A 13,677-nucleotide genomic window follows, 5' to 3' on the forward strand; every position below is an offset into this window, starting at 1 on the left:
CTCAAAAGTAATTTATGAAATACACTGGCATTATGCTACTATCTTAAGGTGGAAAGTTATCTCACTTAAATCGTCTATTATCAACAGCCAGTAATTAATTTCTAAAGTCACCAACATATTATAATAATGCACAGTGTAACATTTTACAATACTTTAAATTGATCCATTTCTCAGTGGGGTGACTTTTCTATGCTACATTACACTATATCAATATGAACTACACAAAACAAAACCTACATCAATTCCTCAGTGGGGTGACTTTTCTATGCTACATTACACTATATCAATATGAACTACACAAAACAAAACCTACATCAATTCCTCAGTGGGGTGACTTTTCTATGCTACATTACACTATATCAATATGAACTACACAAAACAAAACCTACATCAATTGACATATGCAGCTAAACATGTAGTGGGATATAAATGTAAATGACATTTTTTGAGCACATCGCAAGGACACATTGAAAGTACTCTTTATGGTACAAAACTAAAATTAAATACACACTGTGACATCCAACAAAGGCAATACTTACCAAATATCACATGATCCTTTTTAAATTCACATGCTTTGTGATTGGCTGTTTTCATGTTGTACACAATTATTTATGTTTTTTCTCTGACTTCATTGCGCCATTGAATACTCCCCAAGGCTATTTAAATTGTACTTCCTTGCACTGACAAACACTTGTTGAAAAGCTTATTTCAACATTTTACACCATAGCTGCAAACATGGGCTCTATGGGACACGACATCTGTCCCTGAGAACTCTTTCAATCTGCTTGCCACAAAATCTGTCTGCTCAACGGTTTCCAATTCGAGTTATCTAAAAACTACTTAAAAGTTGTTGCCTCGAAACAAGTCAAGTTCTGTGCTATATTGATTTTGGTGACAGTTATATGGCTGTAGAAGAGGTTGCAGACATGGCTATAGGACAACCCGACTTGTGAACATAATCCCGAGCTGTGTATTTCCGTTTTCCATATCTGTTGTCTGTAGCTTGTGAGGTGTGGAAACACTCTGCTGCTTTTATCAATTTGTTTTGTTTCTTTTTAGGCTGTTGCTCTGCCTGTCTGTCTGCTATGTGTTGCTTGTCCTATATTGGTCTGTCTGTCTGTCTGCTACGTGTTGCTTGTCCTATGTTGCTCTGTCTGTCTGTCTGCTATGTGTTGCTTGTCCTATGTTGCTCTGTCTGTCTGCTACGTGTTTCTTGTCCTATGTTGCTCTGTCTGTCTGCTACGTGTTTCTTGTCCTATCTGTCTGCTACGTGTTGCTTGTCCTATGTTGCTCTGTCTGTCTGCTACGTGTTGCTTGTCCTATGTTGCTCTGTCTGTCTGCTACGTGTTTCTTGTCCTATGTTGCCATGTCTGTCTGCTACGTGTTTCTTGTCCTATGTTGCTCTGTCTGTCTGCTACGTGTTGCTTGTCCTATGTTGTTCTGTCTGTCTGCTACGTGTTGCTTGTCCTATGTTGCTCTGTCTGTCTGCTACGTGTTTCTTGTCCTATGTTGCTCTGTCTGTCTGCTACGTGTTGCTTGTCCTATGTTGTTCCGTCTGTCTGCTATGTGTTGCTTGTCCTATGTTGTTCTGTCTGTCTGCTACGTGTTGCTTGTCCTATGTTGCTCTGTCTGTCTGCTACGTGTTGCTTGTCCTATGTTGCTCTGTCTCTGTCTGTCTACGTGTTGCTTGTCCTATGTTGTTCTGTCTGTCTGCTACGTGTTGCTTGTCCTATGTTGCTCTGTCTGTCTGCTACGTGTTTCTTGTCCTATGTTGCTCTGTCTGTCTGCTACGTGTTGCTTGTCCTATGTTGTTCCGTCTGTCTGCTATGTGTTGCTTGTCCTATGTTGTTCTGTCTGTCTGCTACGTGTTGCTTGTCCTATGTTGCTCTGTCTGTCTGCTACGTGTTGCTTGTCCTATGTTGCTCTCTCTGTCTGCTACGTGTTGCTTGTCCTATGTTGCTCTGTCTGTCTGCTACGTGTTTCTTGTCCTATGTTGCTCTGTCTGTCTGCTACGTGTTGCTTGTCCTATGTTGTTCCGTCTGTCTGCTATGTGTTGCTTGTCCTATGTTGTTCTGTCTGTCTGCTACGTGTTGCTTGTCCTATGTTGCTCTGTCTGTCTGCTACGTGTTGCTTGTCCTATGTTGCTCTGTCTGTCTGCTACGTGTTGCTTGTCCTATGTTGCTCTCTCTGTCTGCTACGTGTTGCTTGTCCTATGTTGTTCTGTCTGTCTGCTACGTGTTGCTTGTCCTATGTTGCTCTGTCTGTCTGCTACGTGTTTCTTGTCCTATGTTGCCCTGTCTGTCTGCTACGTGTTTCTTGTCCTATGTTGCTCTGTCTGTCTGCTACGTGTTGCTTGTCCTATGTTGCTCTGTCTGTCTGCTACGTGTTGCTTGTCCTATGTTGTTCTGTCTGTCTGCTACGTGTTGCTTGTCCTATGTTGCTCTGTCTGTCTGCTACGTGTTTATTGTCCTATGTTGCTCTGTCTGTCTGCTACGTGTTGCTTGTCCTATGTTGTTCCGTCTGTTTGCTATGTGTTGCTTGTCCTATGTTGTTCTGTCTGTCTGCTAAGTGTTGCTTGTCCTATGTTGCTCTGTCTGTCTGCTACGTGTTGCTTGTCCTATGTTGCTCTCTCTGTGTGCTACGTGTTGCTTGTCCTATGTTGTTCTGTCTGTCTGCTACGTGTTGCTTGTCCTATGTTGCTCTGTCTGTCTGCTACGTGTTTCTTGTCCTATGTTTCTCTCTCTGTCTGCTACGTGTTTCTTGTCCTATGTTGCTCTGCAAGTGCTCACTGCTCATTGTCTGCCTGTGCTGTTATTGGAATAATAACCTGGGTTCACTTGCACATTTCACAATATGGTCTACAAAGTCAGGTGACACACAACAAAAACCAATATTACACTAAAACAACACAAATAATAACACTACCTTAATACTGCAACAGATAAGGCTTGGTGCTTATACCATGGGAGTTCCCTTTCCTATTCTTCCTTCCCATTGGGTCAGCAGGTAGCCTAGTGGTTAGAGTGTTGGGCCAGTAAATGAAACCTGCCCTTGAGCGAGGCACTTATCCTCAATTTGCTCCAGGGGGGCTGTACTTCTATGTCTGACCCTGTAAAATAACACATTTCACTACAGCTATCTGATGTGTGTGTGACGATAAAGGTGTTTGGTGCGACTGACTGATGGACTGTACACAATAATAACATGATTTGTTTCACTTCTCCTAGCAGCTGAGCTCATGAGCTTTAGCATGTCCTCATGTCCTCAGCTTTTCATGAGCTTGACTGGGGTGTGGTCATCTTGTTAGGTGGAGTTGTGGTGGACCACAGTGCTGTTGGTGTTGTCAGTGCGATAGCTGCGGGTCATCCTGAAGGTCCGTGTGTGCTGTAGCTCCATCTTGTCCTCCTCCGACACCTTGATGAAAGGGACCCAGCTGAAAGCGTGACGGAACCCCGAGCGAAACCTAGAAAAGAGAGATTCCAATGGGAATATCACAAAGCAAGATCAGCAAGTTAGCCAGCTAACTTTGATAAACATTTAGAATTAACTCTTGTATTTCTGCTTCATTAATAAAAGTTCAGCTTGAATGTAGGTTTTAGGTTGTTGAATCTATGATACAGTATCATACCACTTCCACAAGATGAGTGTAGTGATGTGGCCTAGCTGTACCTTTGGTTGTGATGTGGCCTTTAGCTTTACCTTTGGTTGTGATGTGGCCTAGCTTTACCTTTGGTTGAGGCAGCAGTAGATGATGGGGTTGTACATGGTGGAACTCATGGCCAGCCAGAAGATGGCCAGGTAGATCTGCTGGATGTACGTCTGCATATAGATCTCAATGTTGAAGCTGCCCAGGATGAAGTAGATGTGGTAGGGCAGCCAGCACAGGGCAAAGGTCGTCACCACCACTATCATCATCTTCACCACCTACAGGGAGCACAACACAACACACTGACAGCACAGCACACTGAGACAACACAACACCCTGAGACAGCCCAACACACTGACAGCCCAGCACACTGAGACAACACAACACACTGAGACAGCCCAACACACTGACAGCCCAGCACACTGAGACAACACAACACACTGAGACAGCCCAACACACTGAGACAGCCCAATACACTGAGACAACACAACACACTGAGACAGCCCAACACACTGACAGCCCAGCACACTGAGACAACACAACACACTGAGACAGCCCAACACACTGAGACAGCCCAACACACTGAGACAACACAACACACTGAGACAGCCCAATACACTGAGACAGCCCAACACACTGAGACAACACAACACACTGAGACAGCACAACACACTGAGACAGCCCAACACACAGAGACAGCACAGAACACAGCACAACACACTGAGGCAGCCCAACACACTGAGACAACACACTGAGACAGCCCAACACACTGAGACAGCCCAACACACTGAGACAGCATAGAACACTGAGACAGCCCAGCACACTGAGACAGCCCAGCACACTGAGACAGCCCAGCACACTGAGACAGCCCAGCACACTGAGACAGCACAGCACACTGAGACAGCCCAGCACACTGAGGCAGCCCAACACACTGAGACAACACAGCACACTGAGAAAGCCCAACACACTGAGACAACACATTGAGACAGCCCAACACACTGAGACAGCCCAACACACTGAGAAAGCCCAACACACTGAGACAACACATTGAGACAGCCCAACACACTGAGACAGCCCAACACACTGAGACAGCCCAACACACTGAGACAACACATTGAGACAGCCCAACACACTGAGACAACACAGCACACTGAGACAACACACTGAGACAACACATTGAGACAGCAGAGCATATCTGATACCATGGCATTACATGCACCAGACCTGGGTCTAAACTCTTGATTTAGTGCAGCTCAAGCATTTGAAGTGTTTGTCTTTGTTTGGTATGCATATGCAATGACCATACTGGTAGAATACTGGACGCAGTGCTTTCAGTAAATAGAGATACATAGAGAACACAGGTTATTATAAACTATTCAGTCAAGGCTTTGCATCAATATGACATAGCTGACCTTGTGTTTGGCCTGGATCTGGTTCTGGAAGTGGTCTGAGGCCTCCCCCGGTATCTCACTGCCCCACAGTGTCTGGCCAATAAGGCTGTAGGTGACCAACATCACCAGCAGGGGGAGCAGGTAGATCAGTATGATCAAAGCTATCTGGTATCTGTGAGACAAATGTTGAAGGTCAAGTATTACAGACACAAATATGTGATAACGTGGGCTTGGGCTTGAAACATCATTTTCTATTAGAGACTTTGAAGTATTGAACATAAAAAAATTAAGCATGTATTTCTGCACACAATGTATATTTACTCCATGTGTAACTCTGTGTTGTTGTCTGTTCACACTGCTATGCTTTATCTTGGCCAGGTCGCAGTTGTAAATGAGAACTTGTTCTCAACTAGCCTACCTGGTTAAATAAAGGTGAAATAAAAATAAAAACAAAAAAAAGGTGCTATCTAGAACCAAACAGGGTTATTTGGCTGTCCCCATAGGAGAACACTTCGAAGGACCCATTTTGGTTCCAGGCAGAACCCTTTTGGGTTCCATATAGAACCCTTTCCACATAAGGTTCTAATCTACATGGACCCAAAAAAAGAGTACTACCTGGCAACAAAAAGGGTTCTCCTATGAGGACATCCGCAGAACCCTTTTGGAACCCTTTTTTCTAAGAGTACATTTAGACCAGAGTTGGGCAACACCAGTCCTTGGGGTCCAGAGTGGTGTCACACATTCCCCCCATCCCTAGCAAACACAGCTAATTAAACTAATTATATTCTAAACTCAAGATCATGATCCCTGATCTAGACAGACACATTACTGAGAACGGTACTGTGGGTGTCTCACGTGAGATGGTGTTTCCCACCATAGTCATCAGGCCAGTTGACGAAACAGAGAGTCCGTGGTGGATAGTACTCGGTGACAGAGTAGTAACACTGGGGGAATGCCAGGGAGAATGCCACCGCCCAGATGACACCAATCACAATCTTGGTAGACGTGGAGGATAGCCTTAGTTTCAAAGGGTAGATTATGGCCATGTATCTGTGGAAGAGAACCAAGCAAAGGTCAGGTACAGTCCGAGACCTATAACAGTGCATGTCATTGGCTGCTTAGACCGCTGAAGACTGAAATGTTCTGAAAACCCTGAATGAATGGGAGGGTCCTCATTCTGTAATAAACTCAGCAAAAAAAGAAACATCCTCTCACTGTCAACTGCGTTTATTTTCAGCCAACTTAACATGTGTAAATACTTCTATGAACATAAGATTCAACAACTGAGACATAACCTGAACAGGTTCCACAGACATGTGACTAACAGAAATGGAATAATGTTTCCCTGAACAAAGGTAATCAAAATCAAAAGTAACAGTCAGTATCTGGTGTGGCCAACAGCTGCATTAAGTACTGCAGTGCATCTCCTCCTCATGGACTGCACCAGATGTGCCAGTTCTTGCTGTGAGATGTTACCCCACTCTTCCACCAAGGCACTTGCATGTTCCTGGACATTTCTGGGGGAAATGGCCTTAGCCCTCACCCTCCGATCCAACCGGTCCCAGACGTGCTCAATGGGATTGAGATCAGGGCTCTTTGCTGGCCATGACAGAACACTGACATTCCTGTATTGCAGGAAATCACACACAGAACGAGCAGTATGGCTGGTGGCATTGTCATGCTGGAGGGTCATGTCAGGATGAGTCTGCAGGAAGGGTACCACATGAGGAAGGAGGATGTCTCAACGCACAGCATTGAGATTGCCTGCAAAGACAACAAACTCAGTCCGATGATGCTGTGACACACTGCCCAAGACCATGATGGACCCTCCACCTCCAAATCAATCCCGCTCCAGGGTACAGGCCTCGGTGTCAAGCTCATTCCTTCGACGATAAACGTGAATCCGACCATCACCCCTGGTGAGACAAAACCGCGACACGTCAGTGAAGAGCACTTTTTGCCAGTCCTGTCTGGTCCAGCGACGGTGGGTTTGTGCCCATAGGCGACGTTGTTGCCGGTGATGTCTGGTGAGGACCTACCTTACTACAACAGGCCTACAAGCCCTCAGTCCAGTCTCTCTCAGCCTATTGAGGCCAGTCTGAGCACTGATGGAGGGATTGTACATTCTTGGTGTAACTCGGGCAGTTGTTGTGGCCATCCTGTACCTGTCCCGCAGGTGTGATGTTCAGATGTACCGATCCTGTGCAGGTGTTGTTACGCGTGGTCTGCCACTGTGAGGACGATCAGCTGTCCATCCTGTCTCCCTGTAACGCTGTCTTAGGCGTCTGACAGTACGGACATTGCAATTTATTGCCCTGGCCACACCTGCAGTCCTCATGCCTCCTTGCAGCATGCCTAAGGTACATTCACGCAGATGAGCAGGGATCCTGGGCATCTTTCTTTTGGTGTTTTTCAGAGTCAGTAGAAAGGCCTCTTTAGTGTCCTAAGTTTTCATAACTGTGACCTTAATTGCCTACCTTCTGTAAGCTATTAGTGTCTTTACAACCATTCCACAGGTGCATGTTCATTCATTGTTTATGGTTCATTGAACAAGCATGAGAACAGTGTTTAAACACTTTACAATGAAGAACTGTGAAGTTATTTGGATTTTTACTAATTATCTTTGAAAGACCAGGGTCCTCAAAAAGGGATGTTAGTTTATATGACATAACATAACTTCTGTTCATGAGAGCTTTGAAAACAGCAATGTCTACAATACAACCGTAGTTTGAACTCATTAACATATTTATAATTGAATACAAAAAGGACGTGGTACTGATTTAAGGGTGATGTTACAACCAGAATTAACCGGCTGTCAACGAAATATCTGATTGAATGTCATTAATATCGTGAAAACACACACACATTGAGTGGAAGAGAAACAGAGAGAGAGATTTTAAGCCAATGTATAACACAAACGTTAAACAGCGTATATCCATAGTTATATGCAGAATAATATACGAATTGTCCCGATATCAACAGAATATGTGTATTTAGGTAGGCTAGGGCGCTCTTTTATGCGCGCACAGACATGCACTGTGGTGAACACACAAGACGATAAAACCCGGTGAAGCGATACATTGAATATAATTTAAAAAATCTCCTGTTGTTAAGCAAATTAAAACAGTATCAGAATTATAATGTATTGCACTCTTATCATCTCCAGTGCTCTGTAGGCTATATTGGAAAAAAATAATAATATAAATCAGAAATATAATTTAAAAATCTGCATGTGAAGATTATTGGATTTATTGTCCACTTCAATGACAAGTAGCTTCATTTAGCATGTATCTGAGTGATACAGACATTGATGATAAGATTGATTATATGTCTTCTTGGGAACGTGCGTAATTTGAAGACATTCACCATGGTTTGCAATTGTTTTATTTCCCTTGACAATTATGTGGTCTCTACCGACTAGATCAGTCTGTTTCACGTAAATAGCAAGTCTCGTATGTTCTTACCGGTCAACCGCAATAGCTGCCATAGAATAAACGCTTGAGCACATTGCAGTAATGGGATAGAAGTTCTGAAACCTACAGTATCCCAACCCGAAGTACCAGTTGCTGTGTGTAGCATAAACAAAATTGAAGACAGTGTTGAAAGTAGCCATTGACAAGTCCGAGAATGCAAGATTAACTATAAAATAGTTAGTCACTGTCCTCATTCTTTTGTGGGCCAAAATGATCCAAATTACAGTGACATTTCCTGTGACGGACACAATCACTATCAGTGAATAAGCAATTGCCCACAATGCCACTTGCCAATCCGGCTGTTCAAAACGATTGTTTGTCGTCTTGTTTCCATAACCCTGAAAATGTATGGTTGTTGAAAGGTTGACCGGTTCCAACGTCGTTGTAGCCATCTCTATTTCACACTAGACAAAATCCCTTTAGCGTTTTGGGCAATGAATGATTAGTTCCGATGTCCGCTTCTTGAACAAAAATCGCAATTCAAAACCATTCAGGTGTTGTGAAGTCCAAGGACCCTCTCCGGCTCTCCTGCTATTTTTGAAATGCGCTTCATGGCCACAGAACTTTGTCAGACTTGCCAGTGGCTGCGTGCGTAAAGCTGAGCTGCCAGCGGTGATTGGAGAGCTAGCGGTTTGGAATGTGCGCACGAGCCTACAATGTAATCAAAGTGTAGGGTTTGACGTTTCAGTATAATACAACAGCTGTGATAGCACAGATGCACACTTTCAACAATAGCATCTGATTTTAGAAGTGCTGTCAATGACATATAGCCTACAAATATAGCCTCACTCAAAAGAGGTCCAGGAACATGCAGAACACAATGAACAGGCACACAGATAGGAGTGACATTAGTCTGCAATGGGCTCCTTCGGCCAAATGGCTCCATTCATTCTAAGTGATAGGGGTGAAGAGATTTAACCACAATGACATCATGTGGCCAAATATCCTTAAACCCATGGGTTAATATTGCACTATTGATTCCATGTAGTCTGACATTTGGCAATTTCTTCAGGTATCAACTTCTCCATTTCAAATGGGTTAAAGCCATTAGCGATTTACTGCATTAGTGTAGCATAGCATTAGAATATTTTGGGTTAGCCCTCAATTTGGTAGTTTTATTCCTTTATGAGATTTGATAAAAATAATGGAATTAATTCTGGAGGTAGCCACAGAGCAGACCGGGGTCATCATGCATGTAGTAACATAACTGTCTGTCTATCTATAGTATGTCATATTGATTGATATTAAATTATACACGTCTGGGGATTAGTGCTATGTCCGGGTTGTTTTGAAAGTCCAAACATGATATCTGAATGCAGAGGAGGCTACAGAGTCCAACTACTCCCCAATGCCTCAGGCTCAGCATACCAGATAAGTGCCATTCTATTTCAAGTAGCTTGCCAGAACTGAAACAACTCATAAAATCAATATAGTATGTGGCTAGAAAAGGTTTAATGATAGTGTCTTGCAACTCACTGTCTAAAATCAACAATATTTAATGCACTGTCTGGGTACCATCCATACATGAGACAAACACCAGCAAGCCAAAATGAATCAAAATAGATCTGTGATGAATCCTCCCATCCAGGCAAAACAGAAGGATAGAATTGTTGACATGGTCTAGTGGTTCAGCAGACTTCTTTCAGAATACCTGGGTTAAAATAGATAAAAATTCCTTAGATATTGTTCCGACACATTGTGAAATTCCCAATTTTCTCTGAAAAGTAACTCTGTTGACATGGTATTGAAAAATGGGCAAGACCTTTCTGCATGAAGTTCAAGTTTTGGTTTGTCTAAATTCAAAATAGGATCTAATTTTGCCACATTTGACAGTAGGCCTACCATATCACATTTGACAGTAGGCCTACCATATCACATTTGACAGTAGGCCTACCATATCACATTTGACAGTAGGCCTACCATATCACATTTGACAGTAGGTCACCCTATCACATTTGACAGTAGGCCTACCATATCACATTTGACAGTAGGCCTACCATATCACATTTGACAGTAGGCCAACCCTATCACATTTGACAGTAGGCCTACCCTATCACATTTGACAGTAGGCCTACCATATCACATTTGACAGTAGGCTTACCATATCACATTTGACAGTAGGCCTACCATATCACATTTGACAGTAGGCCTACCCTATCACATTTGACAGTAGGCCTACCCTATCACATTTAACAGTAGGCCAACCCTATCACATTTGACAGTAGGCCAACCCTATCACATTTGACAGTAGGCCTACCCTATCACATTTAACAGTAGGCCAACCCTATCACATTTGACAGTAGGCCAACCCTATCACATTTGACAGTAGGCCTACCATATCACATTTGACAGTATGCCTACCATATCACATTTGACAGTAGGTCACCCTATCACATTTGACAGTAGGCCTACCATATCACATTTGACAGTAGGCCAACCCTATCACATTTGACAGTAGGCCTACCCTATCACATTTGACAGTAGGCCTACCATATCACATTTGACAGTAGGCCTACCATATCACATTTGACAGTAGGCCAACCCTATCACATTTGACAGTAGGCCTACCATATCACATTTGACAGTAGGCCTACCCTATCACATTTGACAGTAGGCCAACCCTATCACATTTGACAGTAGGCCTACCCTATCACATTTGACAGTAGGCCTACCATATCACATTTGACAGTAGGCCAACCCTACATTTGATCACCTATCACATTTGACAGTAGGCCTACCATATCACATTTGACAGTAGGCCTACCATATCACATTTGACAGCCTACCCTATCACATTTAACAGTAGGCCAACCCTATCACATTTGACAGTAGGCCAACCCTATCACATTTGACAGTAGGCCTACCCTATCACATTTAACAGTAGGCCAACCCTATCACATTTGACAGTAGGCCAACCCTATCACATTTGACAGTAGGCCTACCATATCACATTTGACAGTATGCCTACCATATCACATTTGACAGTAGGTCACCCTATCACATTTGACAGTAGGCCTACCATATCACATTTGACAGTAGGCCAACCCTATCACATTTGACAGTAGGCCTACCCTATCACATTTGACAGTAGGCCTACCATATCACATTTGACAGTAGGCCTACCATATCACATTTGACAGTAGGCCAACCCTATCACATTTGACAGTAGGCCTACCATATCACATTTGACAGTAGGCCTACCCTATCACATTTGACAGTAGGCCTACCCTATCACATTTGACAGTAGGCCTACCATATCACATTTGACAGTAGGCCTACCATATCACATTTGACAGTAGGCCAACCCTATCACATTTGACAGTAGGCCAACCCTATCACATTTGACAGTAGGCCTACCCTATCACATTTGCATTTGACAGTACATTATAGACCAGACATAGGCAACTTTGATTGGGATGGAGGCCACAAATAATTCTGAACTCATCATAATGTGCCACATTTGAGCCACCAGCTGCTTTACAGCAAATTCTTTGCAATTCCACACATTTGCCATAGGGTGGAGAGAAATGTTTGCAGTTTTTAATATATCTGAGTGAGACTGACTAACAAAATCAATGGGGACCCCCAGGCGGTAATTAGATTATTACTATAAGGAAATGGATCCGAGGGCCTTCAAAAGGGATGCCCGCGAGGCACCCCGCTATATACATGTTGGTTGTTTAGCAACAAAACCGATACGTGCACAACTATGGGGCAAAACAGATGTGGTTGGCTTAGATGGTTGACAACATGTAAACTATATTTAGTCTCCAATGTTTATTGAAAACATAAACAAATTTGCACATTGAGCACTTGTTGTCTTGCAAATATATCGTTACAGTTGGTTATCTAGCTAGCGAATTTTTGCTATATTAGTATTGACATGAAATCTGTCAAAACACCAAAAAAAAGACATGATGAAACTAGCTGAAATGAGCTACTTACAATTCCCCACATGGCAGTTTCATGTCATTGTTGGTAGCTATCCAGCCATCCAGAATCACAATTTACAGACTTCTGCTCAATTGAAGCGTGTGCATCGTTTTCGTGACATTGTCCGCTTTCCCATCTATAGACAATTATACAAATAACCACATATAAAAATATAAACACAACATGTGAAGTGTTGGTCCCATGTTTCATGAGCTGAAATAAGAGCTCAGAAATGTTCCATACGCACAAAAAGCTTATTTCTCTCAAATTCTGTGCTGACTGCAGGAATGTCCACCAGAGCTGTTTCCTGAAAATGTAATGTTAATTTCTCTACCATAAGCCACCTCCAACGTTGTTTTAGAGAATTTGGCAGTACGTTCAACCGGCCTCACTACCACAGACCACGTGTAACCACACCAGCCCCGGATCTCCCCATCCGGTTTCTTCACCTGTGGGATCCTCTGAAACCAGCCACTGGGACAACTGATGAAACTGTGGGTTTGCACAACTGAAGAATTACTGCACAAACTGTCAGAAACCGTTCCAGGGAAGCTCATCTGCGTGCTCGTCGTCCTCACCAGGGTCTTGACCTGACTGCTGTTCGGCGTGGTAACTGACTTTAGTTTAGTGTTTCAGCATGATCATTTTGCAAGGATCTGTATACAATTCCTGGAAGCTGAAAATGTCCCCGCCAACTTTGCACAGCCATTGAAGAGGAGTAGGACAACATTCCACAGGCCACAATCACCAGCCTGATCAACTCTCTGCGAAGGAGATGTGTTGTGCAGCATGAGGCAAATGGTGGTCGAACCAGATGGAACCAGACTGGATTTCTGATCCACACCCCTACCTTTTTTAAAATGTTTTTGTGACCAACAGATGCTTATCTGTATTCCCAGTCATGTGAAATCTATAGATATAATTTCAGATGACTGATTTCCTTATATGAACTATAACTCAGGGGAATGAACAATAGTATTGGTATAGGCCTATATTAAAACCAGGCGTTATATGGATGTAGCCTACATTGTGTATATAAAAAAAAGACTGAAACATTGGGCTACATCTTTGAATTTATACCAACAGTGCAACATAAAACGTCATATGTTGCCTTAACAACTGGAATACAGGCACTTTCAGGGAAACGCAAAAATGGAAACTTGTGAATTAAACCGAATAAATTACCCTACTAAAACAGAAGCCACAGTGGCAGAAGTGCTCCCATTCATTCCTC

At 43.2% G+C, this 13,677-nt stretch overlaps 1 pseudogene; it reads right to left on the reverse strand.

Moving 5' to 3' along the window:
* Nucleotides 1-1,682: 1,682 nt before the first annotated feature.
* Nucleotides 1,683-9,231, reverse strand: LOC115144622 (neuromedin-K receptor-like; annotated as a pseudogene).
* Nucleotides 9,232-13,677: the final 4,446 nt, after the last annotated feature.

Source organism: Oncorhynchus nerka, linkage group LG16 (assembly GCF_034236695.1).
Source record: "Oncorhynchus nerka isolate Pitt River linkage group LG16, Oner_Uvic_2.0, whole genome shotgun sequence".
In the NCBI taxonomy this organism is placed as follows: Eukaryota; Metazoa; Chordata; class Actinopteri; order Salmoniformes; family Salmonidae; genus Oncorhynchus; species Oncorhynchus nerka.